At 39.9% G+C, this 15,252-nt stretch overlaps 1 protein-coding gene across 3 annotated transcripts in view; it reads left to right on the top strand.

Moving 5' to 3' along the window:
• The window catches only part of UGT8 (UDP glycosyltransferase 8), a 93,704-nt gene that overhangs the window by 12,699 nt on the left and 65,753 nt on the right, over positions 1-15,252 (top strand). The window contains exon 2 of one of the 3 annotated variants that reach the window (XM_060299006.1): positions 3,305-3,467. The exons of the other annotated variants lie outside the window; for them this stretch is intronic. The gene's annotated coding sequence lies outside the window, so the exon portion shown is untranslated. The remainder of the gene's footprint in view (positions 1-3,304; positions 3,468-15,252) is intronic. 3 annotated transcript variants of the gene reach the window in all.

Raw genomic sequence — 15,252 nt, 5'->3', positions numbered from 1 at the left:
GCTATAAACTTCGCTCTTAGAAGTGCTTTTGCTGCATCCCATAGGATTTGGGTCGTCATGTCTCCATTGTCATTTGTTTCTAGGTATTTTTTGATTTCCTCTTTGATTTCTTCAGTGATCACTTCATTATTAAGCAGTGTATTGTTTCACCTCCATGTGTTTGTATTTTTTACAGATCTTTTCCTGTAATTGATATCTAGTCTCATAACGTTGTGGTCAGAAAAGATACTTGATACAATTTCAATTTTCTTAAATTTACCAGGGCTTGATTTGTGACCCAAGATATGATCTATCCTGGAGAATGTTCCATGAGCACTTGAGAAAAATTCATATTCTGTTGTTTTTGGATGGAATGTCCTATGAATATCAATTAAGTCCATCTTGTTTAATGTATAATGTAAAGCTTGTATTTTCTTATTTATTTTCATTTTGGATGATCTGTCCATTGGTGAAAGTGGGGTGTTAAAGTCCCCTACTATGAATGTGTTACTGTCGATTTCCCCTTTTATGGCTGTTAGTATTTGCCTTATGTATTGAGGTGCTCCTATGTTGGATGCATAAATATTTACAATTGTTATATCTTTTTCTTGGATCGATCCCTTGATCATTATGTAGTGTCCTTCTTTGTCTCTTGTAATAGTCTTTATTTGAAAGTCTATTTTGTCTGATATGAGAATTGCTACTCCAGCTTTCTTTTGATTTCCATTTGCATGGAATATCTTTTTCCATCCCCTCACTTTCAGTCTGTATGTGTCTCTAGGTCTGAAGTGGGTCTCTTGTAGACAGCATATATGTGGGTCTTGTGTTTGTATCCATTCAGCCAGTCTGTGTCTTTTGGTGGGAGCATTTAGTCCATTTACATTTAAGGTAATTATCGATATGTATGTTCCTGTTCCCATTTTCTTAATTGTTTTGGGGTTGTTGTTATAGGTCTTTTCCTTCTCTTGTGTTTCTTGCCTCGAGAAGATCCTCAAGCATTTGTTGTAAAGCTGGTTTGGTGGTGCTGAACTCTCTCAGCTTTTGCTTGTCTGTAAAGGTTTTAATTTCTCCATCAAATCTGAATGAGATCCTTGCTGGGTAGAGTAATCTTGGTTGTAGATTTTTCTCCTTCATCACTTTAAATATGTCCTGCCAGTCCCTTCTGGCTTGCAGACTTTCTGCTGAAAGATCAGCTGTTAACCTTATGAGGATTTCCTTGTGTGTTATTTGTTGTTTTTTCCCTTGCTGCTTTAAATATGTTTTCTTTGTATTTAATTTTTGACAGTTTGATTAATATTTGTCTTGGCATGTTTTTCCTTGGATATATCCTGTATGGGACTCTCTGTGCTTCCTGGACTTGGTTAACTATTTCCTTTCCCATATTAGGGAAGTTTTCAACTATAATCTCTTCAAATATTTTCTCAGTCCCTTTCTTTTTCTCTTCTTCTTCTGGAACCCCTATAATTTAAATGTTGGTGCGTTTAATGTTGTCCTAGAGGTCTCTGAGACTGTCCTCAGTTTTTTTTCATTCTTTTTTCTTTAGAAAAAGAATGCAGTTGTTATTTCCACTATTTTATCTCCCAGGTCACTTATCCATTCCTTTGCCTCAGTTATTCTGCTATTGATCCCTTTTAGAGTATTTTTAATTTCATTTATTGTGTTGTTCGTCATTGCTTGTTTCATCTTTAGTTCTTCTAGGTCCTTGCTAAATGTTTCCTGCATTTCCTCTATTCTATTTCCAAGATTTTGGATCATCTTTACTATCATTATTCTGAATTCTTTTTCAGGTAGACTGCCTATTTCCTCTTCATTTGTTAGGTCTGGTGGGTTTTTATCTTGCTCCTGCATCTGCTGTGTGTTTTTCTGTCTTCTCATTTTGCTTATCTTTCTGTGTTTGGGGTCTCCTTTTTGCAGGCTGCACGTTCGTAGTTCCCATTGTTTTTGGTGTCTGTCCCCAGTGGCTAAGGTTGGTTCAGTGGGTTGTGTATGCTTCCTGGTGGAGGGGACTGGTGCCTGTGTTCTTGTGGATGAGGCTGGATCTTGTCTTTCTGGTGGGCAGGTCCACGTCTGGTGGTGTGTTTTGGGGTGTCTGTGGACTTATTATGATTTTCAGGAGCCTCTCTTTTAATGGGTGGGGTTGTGTTCCTGTCTTGCTAGTTGTTTGGCATAGGGTGTCCAGCACTGTAGCTTGCTGGTCGTTGAGTGACGCTGGGTGTTGGTGTTGAGATGGAGATCTCTGCAAGATTTTCACCGTTTGATACTATGTGGAGCTGGGAGGTCTCTTGTGGACCAGTGTCCTAAAGTTGTGTCTCCCACCTCAGAGGCAGAGCAGTGAGTCCTGGCTGCAGCAACAAGAGCGTTTCATCCACACGGCTCAGAATAAAAGGGAGGAAAAAGTAGAAAGAAAGAGAGAGAGAGAGAGGGAGGGAGGAAAGAATGAGGAAGGAAGGAAAAGAAAGAAAGGAAGAAAGAGGATGAAATAAAATAAAGTATGGTAAAATAAAATAAAGTTATTAAAATAAAAAAAATTTATTAAGAAAAAAAAATTTTTTTAAGTTAAAAAAAAACACATCAGACGGATAGAACCCTAGTACAAATGGTGAAAGCAAAGCTATACAGACAAAATTTCACACAGAAGCATACACATACATACTCACAAAAAGAGGAAAAGGAAAAAATAATAAATCTTGCTTTGAACCTCCTCAGTTTGGGATGATTCGTTGTCTTTTCAGGTATTCCACAGATGCAGGGTACATCAAGTTGATTGTGGAGATTTAATCTGCTGCTCCTGAGGCTGCTGGGAGAGATTTCCCTTTCTCTTCTTTGTTCGCCCAGCTCCCGGGTTTCGGCTTTGGATTTGGCCCCGCCTCTGCGTGTAGGCCGCTGGGGGGCGTCTGTTCTTTGCTCGGACAGGACAGGGTTAAAGGAGCCGCTGATTCAGGGACTCTGGCTCACTCAGGCCAGGGGGAGGGAGGAGCACGGATGCGGGGCGAGACTTCGGCGGCAGAGGCCGGCGTGACGTTGCACCAGCCTGAGGCACACCGTGCATTCTCCCGGGGAAGTTGTCCCTGGATCCCGGAACCCTGGCAGTGGCGGGCTGCACAGGCTCCCCGGAAGGGAGGTGTGGATAGTGACCTGTGCTCGCACACAGGCTTCCTGGTGGTGGCAGCAGCAGCCTTAGCGTCTCATTCCCGTCGCTGCGGTCCGCGCTGTTAGCCGCGGCTCGCGCCTGTCTGTGGAGCTCCTTTAAGCAGCGCTCTGAATCCCCTCTCCTCGCGCACCTGGAAACAAAGAGGGAAGAAAAAGTCTCTTGTCTCTTCGGCAGGTCCAGACTTTTTCCCGGACTCCCTCCCGGCCAGCCGTGGCGCACTAAGCCCTGCAGGCTGTGTTCGCGCCGCCAGTCCTCTCCCTGCGCTCCACTGGAAGCCCGAGCCTCAGCTCCCAGCCCCGCCCGCCCCGGCGGGTGAGCGGACAAGCCTCTCGGACTGGTGAGTGCTGGTCGGCCCTGATCCTCTGTGCGGGAATCCCTCCGCTTTGCCCTCCGCACCCCTGTTGCTGCGCTCTCCTCCGTGGCTCCGAAGCTTCCGCCCTCCGCCACCCGCAGTCTCCGCCCGCGAAGGGGCTCCTAGTGTGTGGAAACTTTTCCTCCTTCACGGCTCCCTCCCACTGGTGCAGGTCCCGTCCCTATTCTTTTGTCTCTGTTTATTCTTTTTTCTTTTGCCCTACCCAGGTACGTGGGGAGTTTCTTGCCTTTTGGGAGGTCTGAGGTCTTCTGCCAGCGTTCAGTAGGTGTTCTGTAGGAGTGGTTCCACGTGTAGATGTATTTCTGGTGTATCTGTGGGGAGGAAGGTGATCTGCGCGTCTGACTCTTCCGCCATCTTACCCCTCTCACCCTTCCTTTGTTTTTAAATGAAATGTTCTGTATAAACTGCTGTATCATTTAGTTAAAACAGAAGAAAAAAGTTGGTCTGTAGAAAGGTTATATATAGTTCTTTGAACTCATCATTATAAAATTAATAATTGTTTAGTAGATTTTTCTTTTAAAATTTACCTGGGGCTTCTAATGGATGGAAGTGTATTCACAGCTAATTCTAAGAAAGGCTAATAAGAGGAAATAATGACAGAGATAATTGTTATTTAGTTTCGGGTTTTTTTTTTTTTTTTTTTTTTTTGTGGTACGTGGGCCTCTCACTGTTGTGGCCTTTCCTGTTGCGGAGCACAGGCTCCGGACGCACAGGCTCAGCGGCCATGGCTTACGGGCCTAGCCGCTCCACGGCATGTGGGATCCTCCCGGACCGGGGCACGAACCCATGTCCTCTGCATCGGCAGGCGGACTCTCAACCACTGCGCCACCAGGGAAGCCCTATTTAGTTTTTAATTTGGATTTATATTTGAATATAAATATGGCTGATGTCAAGGAATAGTAGTTGGAAAAGAGAATGATTACACATATTAGGAAGCTGTGACTTCAGAAGCATTTAAATGCTCCCTTCTCCCCCCACCCCCCAGTTAAGACGTTTTATAGCGATTAGCCAGAAGCACAGGCTGAGTTCTTTTCCCTCTTACCAAAGTTCTCTGGTTCAGAATGTCTCCTCTTCCATCTCTTCTGGGCAGGGCAGTAGGAGTAGGAATAGGAATAAGAATAGATTTCAAGAAATCTCTTCAAAGAAAGGAAATCAATGGGTTAGGAAAGAATATTATTAATAAGAAGTGATGCCTGACTCTTATTTGCCAGTTTTAAATAATTCTTGAGAGCACTGAGAGGTGATTGTTATTTTGACTAGCATATGCTTTAGAGTATACTTTTTGTTCACATTTCTAAACAATGCTAAATATGCAGAAACAAGGGCCTCTGGCTGTCCTGCTCCCTCTTTTTGCTCTCTTACTGTTTCATTTGTCTGCCTTTCTGGAGATAATGTCCTTGCCTTTGGTGGGGAGTTCAGAAGAGAAATCCCAGTGAATGGCTTGCAAATTGTCAGTAGGAATGTGGGTAGAGGTGTGTTTGGGGGGCTGGGGGAGGGTGGTAGAGTCTGCCCATCAGTAGAGTAGGATCTAGTCATTTTATTCAGATCGTCCTGTATAGTAGTTGTCCAGCCTCTATACGAGCCCAACTGCTTTATGCTTTCTCATCATTATTTTTACCAGTAAAAGTAATTTAGCTTATCATTTTGATACTACATAAATGCAGTACTACTCTTATTCCTACTCTGCTCACAAGGCATGGAAGGGGAGACACTTTGAACCAGACATGTTGAATTCCTGGAGGTTTGTCTAGTGAGCATCTGTAACATATAAGGATTAATCCAGGGACTTCCCTGGTGGCACAGCGGTTAAGAATCCGCCTGCCAATGCAGGGGACGTGGGTTGGATCCCTGATCCGGGAAGATCCCACATGCCACGGAGTATCTAAGCCCGTGCACTATAACTACTGAGCCTGCTCTCTAGAGCCCGTGAGCCACAACTACTGAGACTGTGCTCTAGAGCCCGCAGGCCACAACTACTGAGCCCATGTGCCACAACTACTGAAGCCCGCGAGCCTAGAGCACATGCTCCGCAATGAGAGAAGCCACTGCAATGAGAAGCCCGCACACCGCAACAAAGAGTAGCCCCCACTCGCCACAACTAGAGAAAGCCTGTGTGCAGCAACAAAGACCCAACACAGCCAAAAAAAAAAAAATGAAAGAATTAATCCAACCATTCGTTCACAGGCAGCCTATTATATGATAGAAGTCTTCTGCCATAGAGCCAAAATACACGGTGACTTTTCAAATTTAGTATAAAATTGAAAGGTTTTTATGTATAAAAGTGTAAGAAGGTCATTAGTAAGCCTTTTCAAAGACTGCTGATTTGCTTTGTGGATCCCAGAATTCAAGAAAAAGCCTGTTATCTGGCATGTGGCGGTGGCAACTTTGGAGAGTCTTTATGTGGTATAGATAAGAGATACTGGATTAGGACCCAGGAAACCTGAGTGCTAGTTCCGACTCTGCCAATGAGTAACTATGAACTAGCCAAATGATGCTTGGCAACCACCCGCTGGAGACCTTGTCCCTTTCTCTACAAATGAGAGGGCTTGGACTCAGTTATCTTTAGCTTTTAAATTGGGACTGATTTATTGCATAAAATATGAAAATACATATTTTAACATATAGTTGGCATCATTTCATGACAAGCATATTAATATTATGTTTGCAAGACTGTTAACAATGGCAGTGATATACAAAATACTTCCTTAGACTTGCCTCATTGTGTTGACTATCAAGTCTAATCCTAGATGCTTAGAAGCCACAAAACTACATTTTTACTTGTTTGTAAGGGAGTATCAGAGAAATGCATTCTCAGCCTACCAAAATCTTCCTCTTCTGGAGAACAATATAAGGTTGCTGTTTTATCTGATCCTCCATAACGACCTTCTCTTTGTGATTTGACTAGCATTTTATGAGACAGCAGTGGGGAAGTTTGCTATTTGTTCACTCTACAGGACTTGCAAGGAACTGAATAGGGAAATATCCAGAATTATTTTAAGTTTGTTTTTTGGTTATATTTGGCCAGACATTTTGGGTCCCAAAACATGTTTAAGTTATCACATGGGGATGTATTTTGTGACTCTTATAATGTTAATGTAGATAATGTTAAAAATTCGCTTAAACTAGTGATATTAAACAAAGGATATTATTAATAATAAGAGAAACAATCCCATGATCTTTTGTGATCCTAGTACATTTTCGAAGCCTTAAGATTCTCTAAGAAATGGTGTATTGAAAAGCTGTTTCCCACACATGTGATTTTGTCCCATTGTGGGAGAAGATAATTTGATCTGCATTTCCTCCACATTCATTGTGGTATTCTGCTAATTAAATCCCAATGAAAGAGTTATAAAAAGTCCTAATGAAACATTTTAAAACATTAATCAAACATCAGTTTTTTTTTAAGAAAGCATATACCTATGAGAACCTAAAGCCTCATACAATCTCAGTTGTACGATTTATGAAAATTTTCTCATTTGTTTAAGGATGAGATCAGAATCAAAACAAAGAATTTCCTTATTGTTTGCTGAATGTTGATCACATGATGCAGAAGCATGGAGATAACTGGTACCAAGCTGGTCTTAAGGAGGTGCAGAAAAAGAAATCCACACTGTATCTGTGGATATGGGTATCTATAAAATTGTGGTTTTTAAAATTGCAAACTTTTTTCTCTATCAGTGATTCTCAAAATGGTCCCTGGACCAGCAGCATCAACATCCCTTGGGAATTTGTTAGATGTGCAGATTCTTGGACCCCTCCCAGATCTACAGAATCAGAAACTGAGGACAGGCCTAAAAGTCTGTTATAACAAACTCTTCAGGTGATTCTGATGCATACTAAAGTTTGAGAACCACTGATCTATGATACTAAATATAACGAGTTCCAGTTTTCTCATGTGATGAAAAAATTTCTAATCATTTTAGGGACAAAAGAAAAATCTAGTATAAATTTCAAAATGTTTTCCTGGTTAACAGTTTTCCTGGTTAGTTTTTATAACCTAAATTCATGATACTGTATATTATTTACTAATTGGTTGTTTAGGGGTATTCAAGTATTCTTAGTTTTGCCAACACACACACACACACACACACAAGCTCCTCAATTTATTAAAAGACAACACAGTGGGTTGGATTAGTTTACTTTTGTGTATTTTGCTATGACTTTGTGAAAGTGTAGCTCACTGGTTCTCAATATCATAATCCCTTGGGGAGCATCAAAAAGAAAACAAAAATCTCTAAGACCTAGGTAGGCCTCACCTCCAGAAATTCTGATTTTTAATTGATCTAGGTTGGGAGCGGCAGGTTTTCAGGCGTCTCTAGTTTTCACGGGCTCCCCAGATGATTATAATGAGCAGTCAGAGTTGAGAGCCACTGGAGTGGAGCTGTTTGTTGGAAGATTGGCTCACCTACCAGATATCAGTTCCTTAAAAAAATTGCATATTAAGTCCATTAAGTCCTTTCGTTATTTTAAGCAAATTGTCTTTTGTTTATGTGTGATTGAAAAACAATTTGTTTTCCAGTAGGTTATTGGTATTGTTGACTGGTTGACCTCATTATTGATCATGTTTTATTACTCTTCGTTCTACCTCTCGGCTTGACTCTAAATCTTTGCTTACTCACAGTGCGGTGTGCACACCTACAGCGTCTCGTGTCACCAGAGAGCTCGTCAGAAAGAAATCATTTGGGGCCCCATACCAGACATACTGAATCAGAATTGCATTTTAAAAGCATCCCTATGAAATGTGTCTTCACAGTAAAGATTCTCTAGAACATAAAGTTTAAAATCAGGGTGAATTTCATTTTTCTTCATTTTTTTCCCTCAGCATCCATTGATCTGGTCTTAACTACTTTTGTGAGCCAAATCATATCAGTCTCATTAAACTTATTCTTAATCCCATTTTTCAGTAAGCTTTAGAATTGTAAGCGATGTTCCAGACCATCTAATTTAATATCTTCACCTGGCAGGTGAAGCGAATTAGGTGCAGAGAAATTAAATAACTTGGCCTAAATTACAAAGGCTGTGGATTTGGGCGTCCATAGATGCATGCCATATATATATTTATTTTTTTCCTTTAATTATAGGGACTTCATGATAGGGTCACTTAAAATGATTTTATTATCATAATATAAACAACTTGAGATGTGAGCTACCTGAAAAGACAGTCTTAGGTTACCTAAATATGACACAGATCCAAAACACCAAAATTTTAAATACACGTTGACATTGATTTAAATTATCCAAAGGGACATTGCTAATACTTTACTAATACACTAATATTTCAAATTCTCTTATAATTTGTATAATTTAGTGATAATGGTAAAGTAGAATATGTGATATTAAACTGAATGAAAATTGAAAGGTACCACATGTCTTTATAAATTACTAAAACTGTATTCACACGCTCCTGAGAGATTGCAGGCACTTTGTCACAGGACATTTAAAAATACTTGGGGAGTGTTTGTTTATTTTGGGTTCCTCGGGATCTGTGGTTGGGCATTGTCATTTTCTGAAGCCCCAGGACAGTTGAGCTTTATCAGGTCTTTAAATTTCAGATCCACACGTCCACTGCATCACTTGTATTTCTCTTATTGCACATAAGGATTAAGTATGAGATCCCTGTCTCTCAATCTGGTGGTTGAATTGCATCAAGATCTCCAGCTGCTTCTTACAATTGCAGGTTTGGGGATTTGTCCCCAGACTTCATAATAGCCTGTGTGTTGAAAAGACCCTGGAATCTGCATTTTTAGTTAGCACCGTGGGTGTTTCTTTTGGATGTGAACATTTCAGAATCGTTTCATTAGGCGATTAAATTTGTGTTTAATATAGTTAAATTTAATCGCCATCATTGAGCATTAATTGGATACATATAATTTACTGAGTACTGAGTGCAATGTCGGTTGGTATCCATATGATCCTATTTTTCTTTTCTCTCTTATTTTCTTGTTTTTTATCTTACCTTCCCACCTGATGATTTCAGAGAAGGATCCCAAGTGGGCCTGGGCCAGCTATCACTGTTAAGGGAATAGCATCGAGTTTCTCATTACAGCTTCACTGCCTGTACTATAGATGTCTGGGAAGAGGTAATTGCAGATACTGGCAGTGTAGACAAGTGGTAAGTACAGCTAACCTGGAGTGTTACAACAGCAACAGCAACAGTAAATGACAACAAAAACATTCCCTACAACTTCTCCTTCAAAAGGAGGCTTTTCCTGTACCCCTTGGCACTCATCAGAGGACCAAGTGCGGAAATGAATTTTTTGAACTTTATTGCTAATGGTTTATTTCCTTCAGTAGTTTGCATTTCTCTTAAGCTGTGCACTTCCAAACAAATAAACATCTTGAAATTTTCTGAATGAATCAAAACCATTAATTTAATAAAGTGGCAAATTTTGAAAATCTGTTTTCTCTTTTTATTAACTGCCAATAGCCAACCGAATGTAGGGTTTTTACCCAGATTGCCCTCTTGATTAATTAAAGGTGCCAGACCACAGCTTTTTTTTTTTGGTGGGAATCATTAGCCGACAGCAGGTGGCCTTAATTTCCTGAATTATCTCTCCTCATCACCCACCCCAAGTCAAGGTGTTCCCACTTCACAGTGTGATTTTAGGGGACTCCTTGCTTTCATAGTTTAATTGCAAATAGATGGTCATAATTAACTTCAGAACACAAGATATTGTTTACTTATGAAAGATGAATGTTTAAACCTGGGCCGTTTAACAACTCCGTAGCAATAAAGCTGAGTTTTCCCCCAGTTTGACCACAGTTACAATATGTTTTTTCAGCTTTGTTTTCTTCCTCTCTTTGCATGGTGGGATGAAAGTGGATTAAAAATGGATATGAAGCTCTGCAATATACTAGATAATTTCTTATCTCAGTCTTACTCTCAATCATATTCTCATCTATAAATGGGAACAACTATTTTTGTCTTTATCTCAGTATAAAATGAGATAATACTCATAAAGTCTGTGACGCAGGGAAGGTACATTGTACAGCTCTTTTTACAAGCTGCTGTTTATTGGTAGTTTTATGTTAGGATATAGATTTCAAGCTATGGGGTGACCAGCTCCTTCTGGTTTGCCCAAGACGTTCCCAGTTTTAGTGCTGAAACTCTGCATCCTGGAAATGCTGTCAGTTCTAGGATGGTTGATCACCCTAGTGCTGGAAACTGTCAAAATAACAATGACTCTAAGAAGGTAGTTGAGTTGTCTCGCAGATGATGGTTACAATGGGCAGAAGCAGGCAGAGCTGATACTCTGATTCCACAGTGTCAGGTGTCTTTGTTGTTACACCTTTCCTGGTTTGTACTTCTGTCTCGTGGTCCAGGATGTTAATCATTATTACGTCCTCATTCCAGCCAGCAGGAAGGTGAAAAGGGAAATCTCTAGGTGTATAAATTAGAATTGCACATATCACTATGCTTCCATCCCATGCCCATTTACTAGAACTTACTCATTGTGGCTAAAACTAGCCCCTAGAGAGGTTGGCAAATGTCCTTAGTCTTTTTGGCTATGAGCCAAGCTAAAGTAGAGGATTCCATTACTAGAAAAGAGAAGGAAAATATATGCCACAGCTGTCTCTTACATGCCCATACATGGCATCCAACGAATTCCAGTTTCCTTTCATATTCTATTGTTATTTAATAAGTGGTAATTTTCTTGGCCATTCACAACATTGCTGTGAATGTGTAGGAAGTTAACAAATAAGATGAAAAAAGACCCGTAGACTTAAGGAAAAGCTGTAATGAATCTGTGCTTTAACTTGATAACTTTCTCCAACTGCATTATCCATTACCCCAGAAATTTTCTCCATGATTGAGATGTGTAACTAACTCCAATGCCTCAAGCCAACCAAAGCTTTTGATTTAGAATTTTATTCAGAAGTAAAGCAATAGATATAATTATAAATTCATTCATTTAAAATTAAAGGACAAAAATGAGGCCATTAGTGGAGGTGCCTGGGGTCCAGCTACGTATCCTGGTTCAGAATCACAATCGCAGTCATTCATTCAGTAAATCTTTATTGAGCACTATGTGGTTAGGCAATGGGAATAAAACAGTCATCAACTTTTACTACAGTTTCTACCCTTTCGGAGCTTAAATTGTGCTGAGAAAAATAGATTTTTAAAATAAAATTTACATTTATTTAAAAATACTAGTAATGGTGCCCAATTAGTTTTTACTTTGCTGGATTTATTTTTATTTTACTAGATGGCATTTTCCAAGGCTTTACTTGTAGAAGGTGCTTTGAAGAGAGATGAAATTACTCAACAATATTTCATATAGTACCAAGGTCAACCTGTGGTGGCAGTTGTGACTGATACATTTTCTCTTATTGCAGTCCACATAATACTAAATGCCAAGGAAACTTAAAAGCACAAAGAAATTCCGTTGTTCAGCTTGCTAGACTACATAATCCGCTTTGAGGGCCAAGTCACTCACTTCATTTTTCTAAATAGCCCAATTCACCACGTACAGACATGATCTTAAATTTCCCATTAGCTCTTGTTTTTCCTTTAATGTGAAAACACTTTGATTACTTCTTGTTTAAAATGATAGACTGTGAATCGCTGAGCTGCTGGGATGGTAGGCTGTCAAAACCTAAGTTCTTTCCTTTGGTTTATGTGCTTGTCATTTTTTCTTCCTATATAGTTCATCCTCATGTATGCTCAATTCAGAGTTATTAACGATCCAACTTCAAATAGAAAAAAACAGAGAAATGATTCTTTCAAATGGTGGCCAAAGGTGATGCCCCCACTTTTTTTAAAAAAATAAGTAGATGGAAATAGTAAGGTTGCCAGAGGTCTAGTATGGTGTTAGGCTCTGGTGTTTGCGAAAATGGGAGCAATATGGATTCATGAAGTCTATTTCTCATCTTTAAAAATCTCAGTGGTATGTTGGGGTGTTCCTGTGTTAAATGTTAGCGTATGTGAACCATTGTTGCTTAGGAGCAGGAACAATATATAGCTAATCTGATTTGTTTCTGGTGCTCTTAAGGGTTTACAACAATTCTGGGGGGCCTTGGAGGGATAACTTTTGCAAATGAGTGTTTTGCACATGCAACGTTTAGGTACACCCCGATATCCGTGTTGTTTTGCCCCAATTAATTCACTCTTCAATGTTGAATGGCTTCCATATGATGAGGGGTGGGCACACTTACTAAACTTGGCATGGTTTCTTGTCTTGAATGCAGGCCTAGGAATAATTTTTATGTAAAGAAGAAAGGGCGGACTGATGTGCAAAATGAAATTTGTTTAGAGTCTTTGCATTGTGGATTTTCTTCAGTTTTCTGGCAGGGAGGTACCGTCAAGGAGCAGTAGCATCTCAGAAGCCAAGAGAGAATTTGGAGCAGGTAGAGGATCAGTAGTATTTAGGGTGGGAGAGAAGTCCAATCAGATAAGTGCCGGGAAAAAAAGGGCATTTGTGTGAAAGTTAGGAGATATTTAGTGCCCTCGGCAATGAGTGTGCAGGCCGAGTTGCGGAGCAGCCAATGGCAGGCTGTAATCATTTGGAGCGTAAGTAGGGCCCAGCAAGCAGAGACTGATGTTTTCCGACACTCGACTCCAAAGGGAGAGTGAGTGTAAGGCATGCTCAAGGGGCGTGTAAGTTGAAGGAATGTGTCATAAATATTATATATTTTTGGTAGAAAACTTCAGAGATCTGGAAATATATAAATAGGAAACTAAAACAATATCACTCAATCTGACAATCGAAATTTACTATTGATAACTGTTTGATATTTACTTTGTTGTCATTATAATCATTTTATGTATGCATATATCGAGTATATGTATGTAAAATTTTGTTTTCTTGCTTCCTTATTATGTTATAGGCATTTTCTCACAGTAAAACTGTTTTACAAATCATGGTTTTTGATGGTTCTATGGTTTTCCATTGTAAGATATACCATACTTTGATCAATCCTTTACTGCTGGATTCTTAGGAGTTTCTGCCTGTTTGCTGTCGGAAGTGAATGCAGGGAATGTCTTCGTACATACATGTTGGTAATTCTGATTCGGGATAGCTTCATAAATGTAAAATAATGTGCCAGTTGTTTTTCAGAACACTCGTGCCGATTTACATTTTCACCAACTGCGTAAGACTGCTATAGCCTTGGCAAGGACTGAGCCTTATCACTAAAAATCACATCCTTGCTGATTTCATGAAAGAAGAAATCTCGTTTGTTCATTTGTTCAGTCATTCAGCAAGTTTTAAGCTCCTTGGACTAACTGGGAGGTTGAGTTCGGACTGCGTGTGGAGGGGTGACGTGCCCAGTGCCACCTGTAGGGTGCACGGGTGAGGAGCCATCTGCCACCTCCCATACGCCAACATTAGGAGGGTTTTAGCCCGAGTTATCAGCTCTCACTGCTCGTTAGGCAGGTTATCCACTTTTTCTAGAGAACGGATCTTCATTTTTACTTCTGGGGGTAAATGCAGCAGCCCCTGCTTTGCCTCTTTGGGAGTGAAGGGGAGATATGATGGATGGGAAGCGCGTTCAGTCCCTCTTGAGAGAGCGCCTCCCCTTCATTTCTTGCTCTTCCCCCCCTGCGCTTGCTCTTCCAGTGTCCTCTCAAGCTCTCAGCCATTCTGGAAGCAGTTTTCATCCTTGCTGCAGGCTTTCCCTCTGTGTGTTCTGGGCCATGACTTCCTGCATTCTTTTCTCTCAACAAGCTATTTGTCAAATTTTTGACACAAACGGTGTCACAACTCCATTCCGCTGATGACTGTAGTTTTGCCCATACCTCACCTGCTCATGTCAATTCTCAGAGGTATTAGGTATTTATTCCCTTTTATATTCTTTACTTAACTCCAAAGGAGCTTTGGGAGGAAAGGAGTAGAAACACTTGGGTTCGGTCAGCCGTCCTGGACTGGAAACCTTTGCACTAGATGTTTTAAACATTCTAAAAATATTGAATGATTATGTAATAGAATCGAATAATAGTGATTTTTTTCCTTTGCTTTATGCTCAGAATTATCTTTCACTTTCCAGAGATCATTTAAAGCTCAACACTCTTAACGGCTTTATTAGAAAAAAAAAATTTGACATTATTCTGTCTGATTTACTTTGGGGAAACTCTAAGGTAAAAAATGTAGTGATTTTGTTTTGCAAATATAAAGCCAGTTTTTCACATTTCATATTGAGTGAGTTGTTCTTTCTTCGTTTACTTGTACTTCCTTCATCTCATATTATGTTCATATCAGGAAATTCTTACAGGCTGCCTACTGTGATCCATTGATTTGACTCAGGATTCTTGGGCTACTTCCGTAGTGTTTTTATTTTGTTTTTTTAATTGAAGTATAGTTGATATACAATGTGTTAATTTCTGCTGTACAGCAAAGTGATTTAGTTCTCTCTTTCTCTCTTTCTATATATATATATATGCACATCCTTTTTCATATTCTTTTCCATTATGATTTATCTCAGAATATTGAATATAGTTCTCTGTGCTATACAGTAGGACCTTCTTGTTTATGCATTCCATATATAATAGCTCGCATCTGCTAACTCCACCCTCCCACTCCATCCTTCCCCCACTCCCCCTCCTCCTTGGTAGCTGCAAGTCTGTTCTCTATGTCTGTGAATTTGTTTCTGTTTTGTAAATAGGTTCATTTGTGTCGTATTTTAGATTCCACATATAAGTGATATCATATGGTATTTGTCTTTCTCTTTTTGATTTACTTCACTTAGTGTCATGATCTCTAGTTGCATCTGTGTTTCTGCAAATGGCATTATTTCATTCTTTTTTATGGCT

The sequence above is a fragment of the Globicephala melas genome, chromosome 5 (assembly GCF_963455315.2).
Source record: "Globicephala melas chromosome 5, mGloMel1.2, whole genome shotgun sequence".
NCBI lineage: Eukaryota > Metazoa > Chordata > Mammalia > Artiodactyla > Delphinidae > Globicephala > Globicephala melas.
This window is presented reverse-complemented; position numbering and strand designations above follow the sequence as displayed.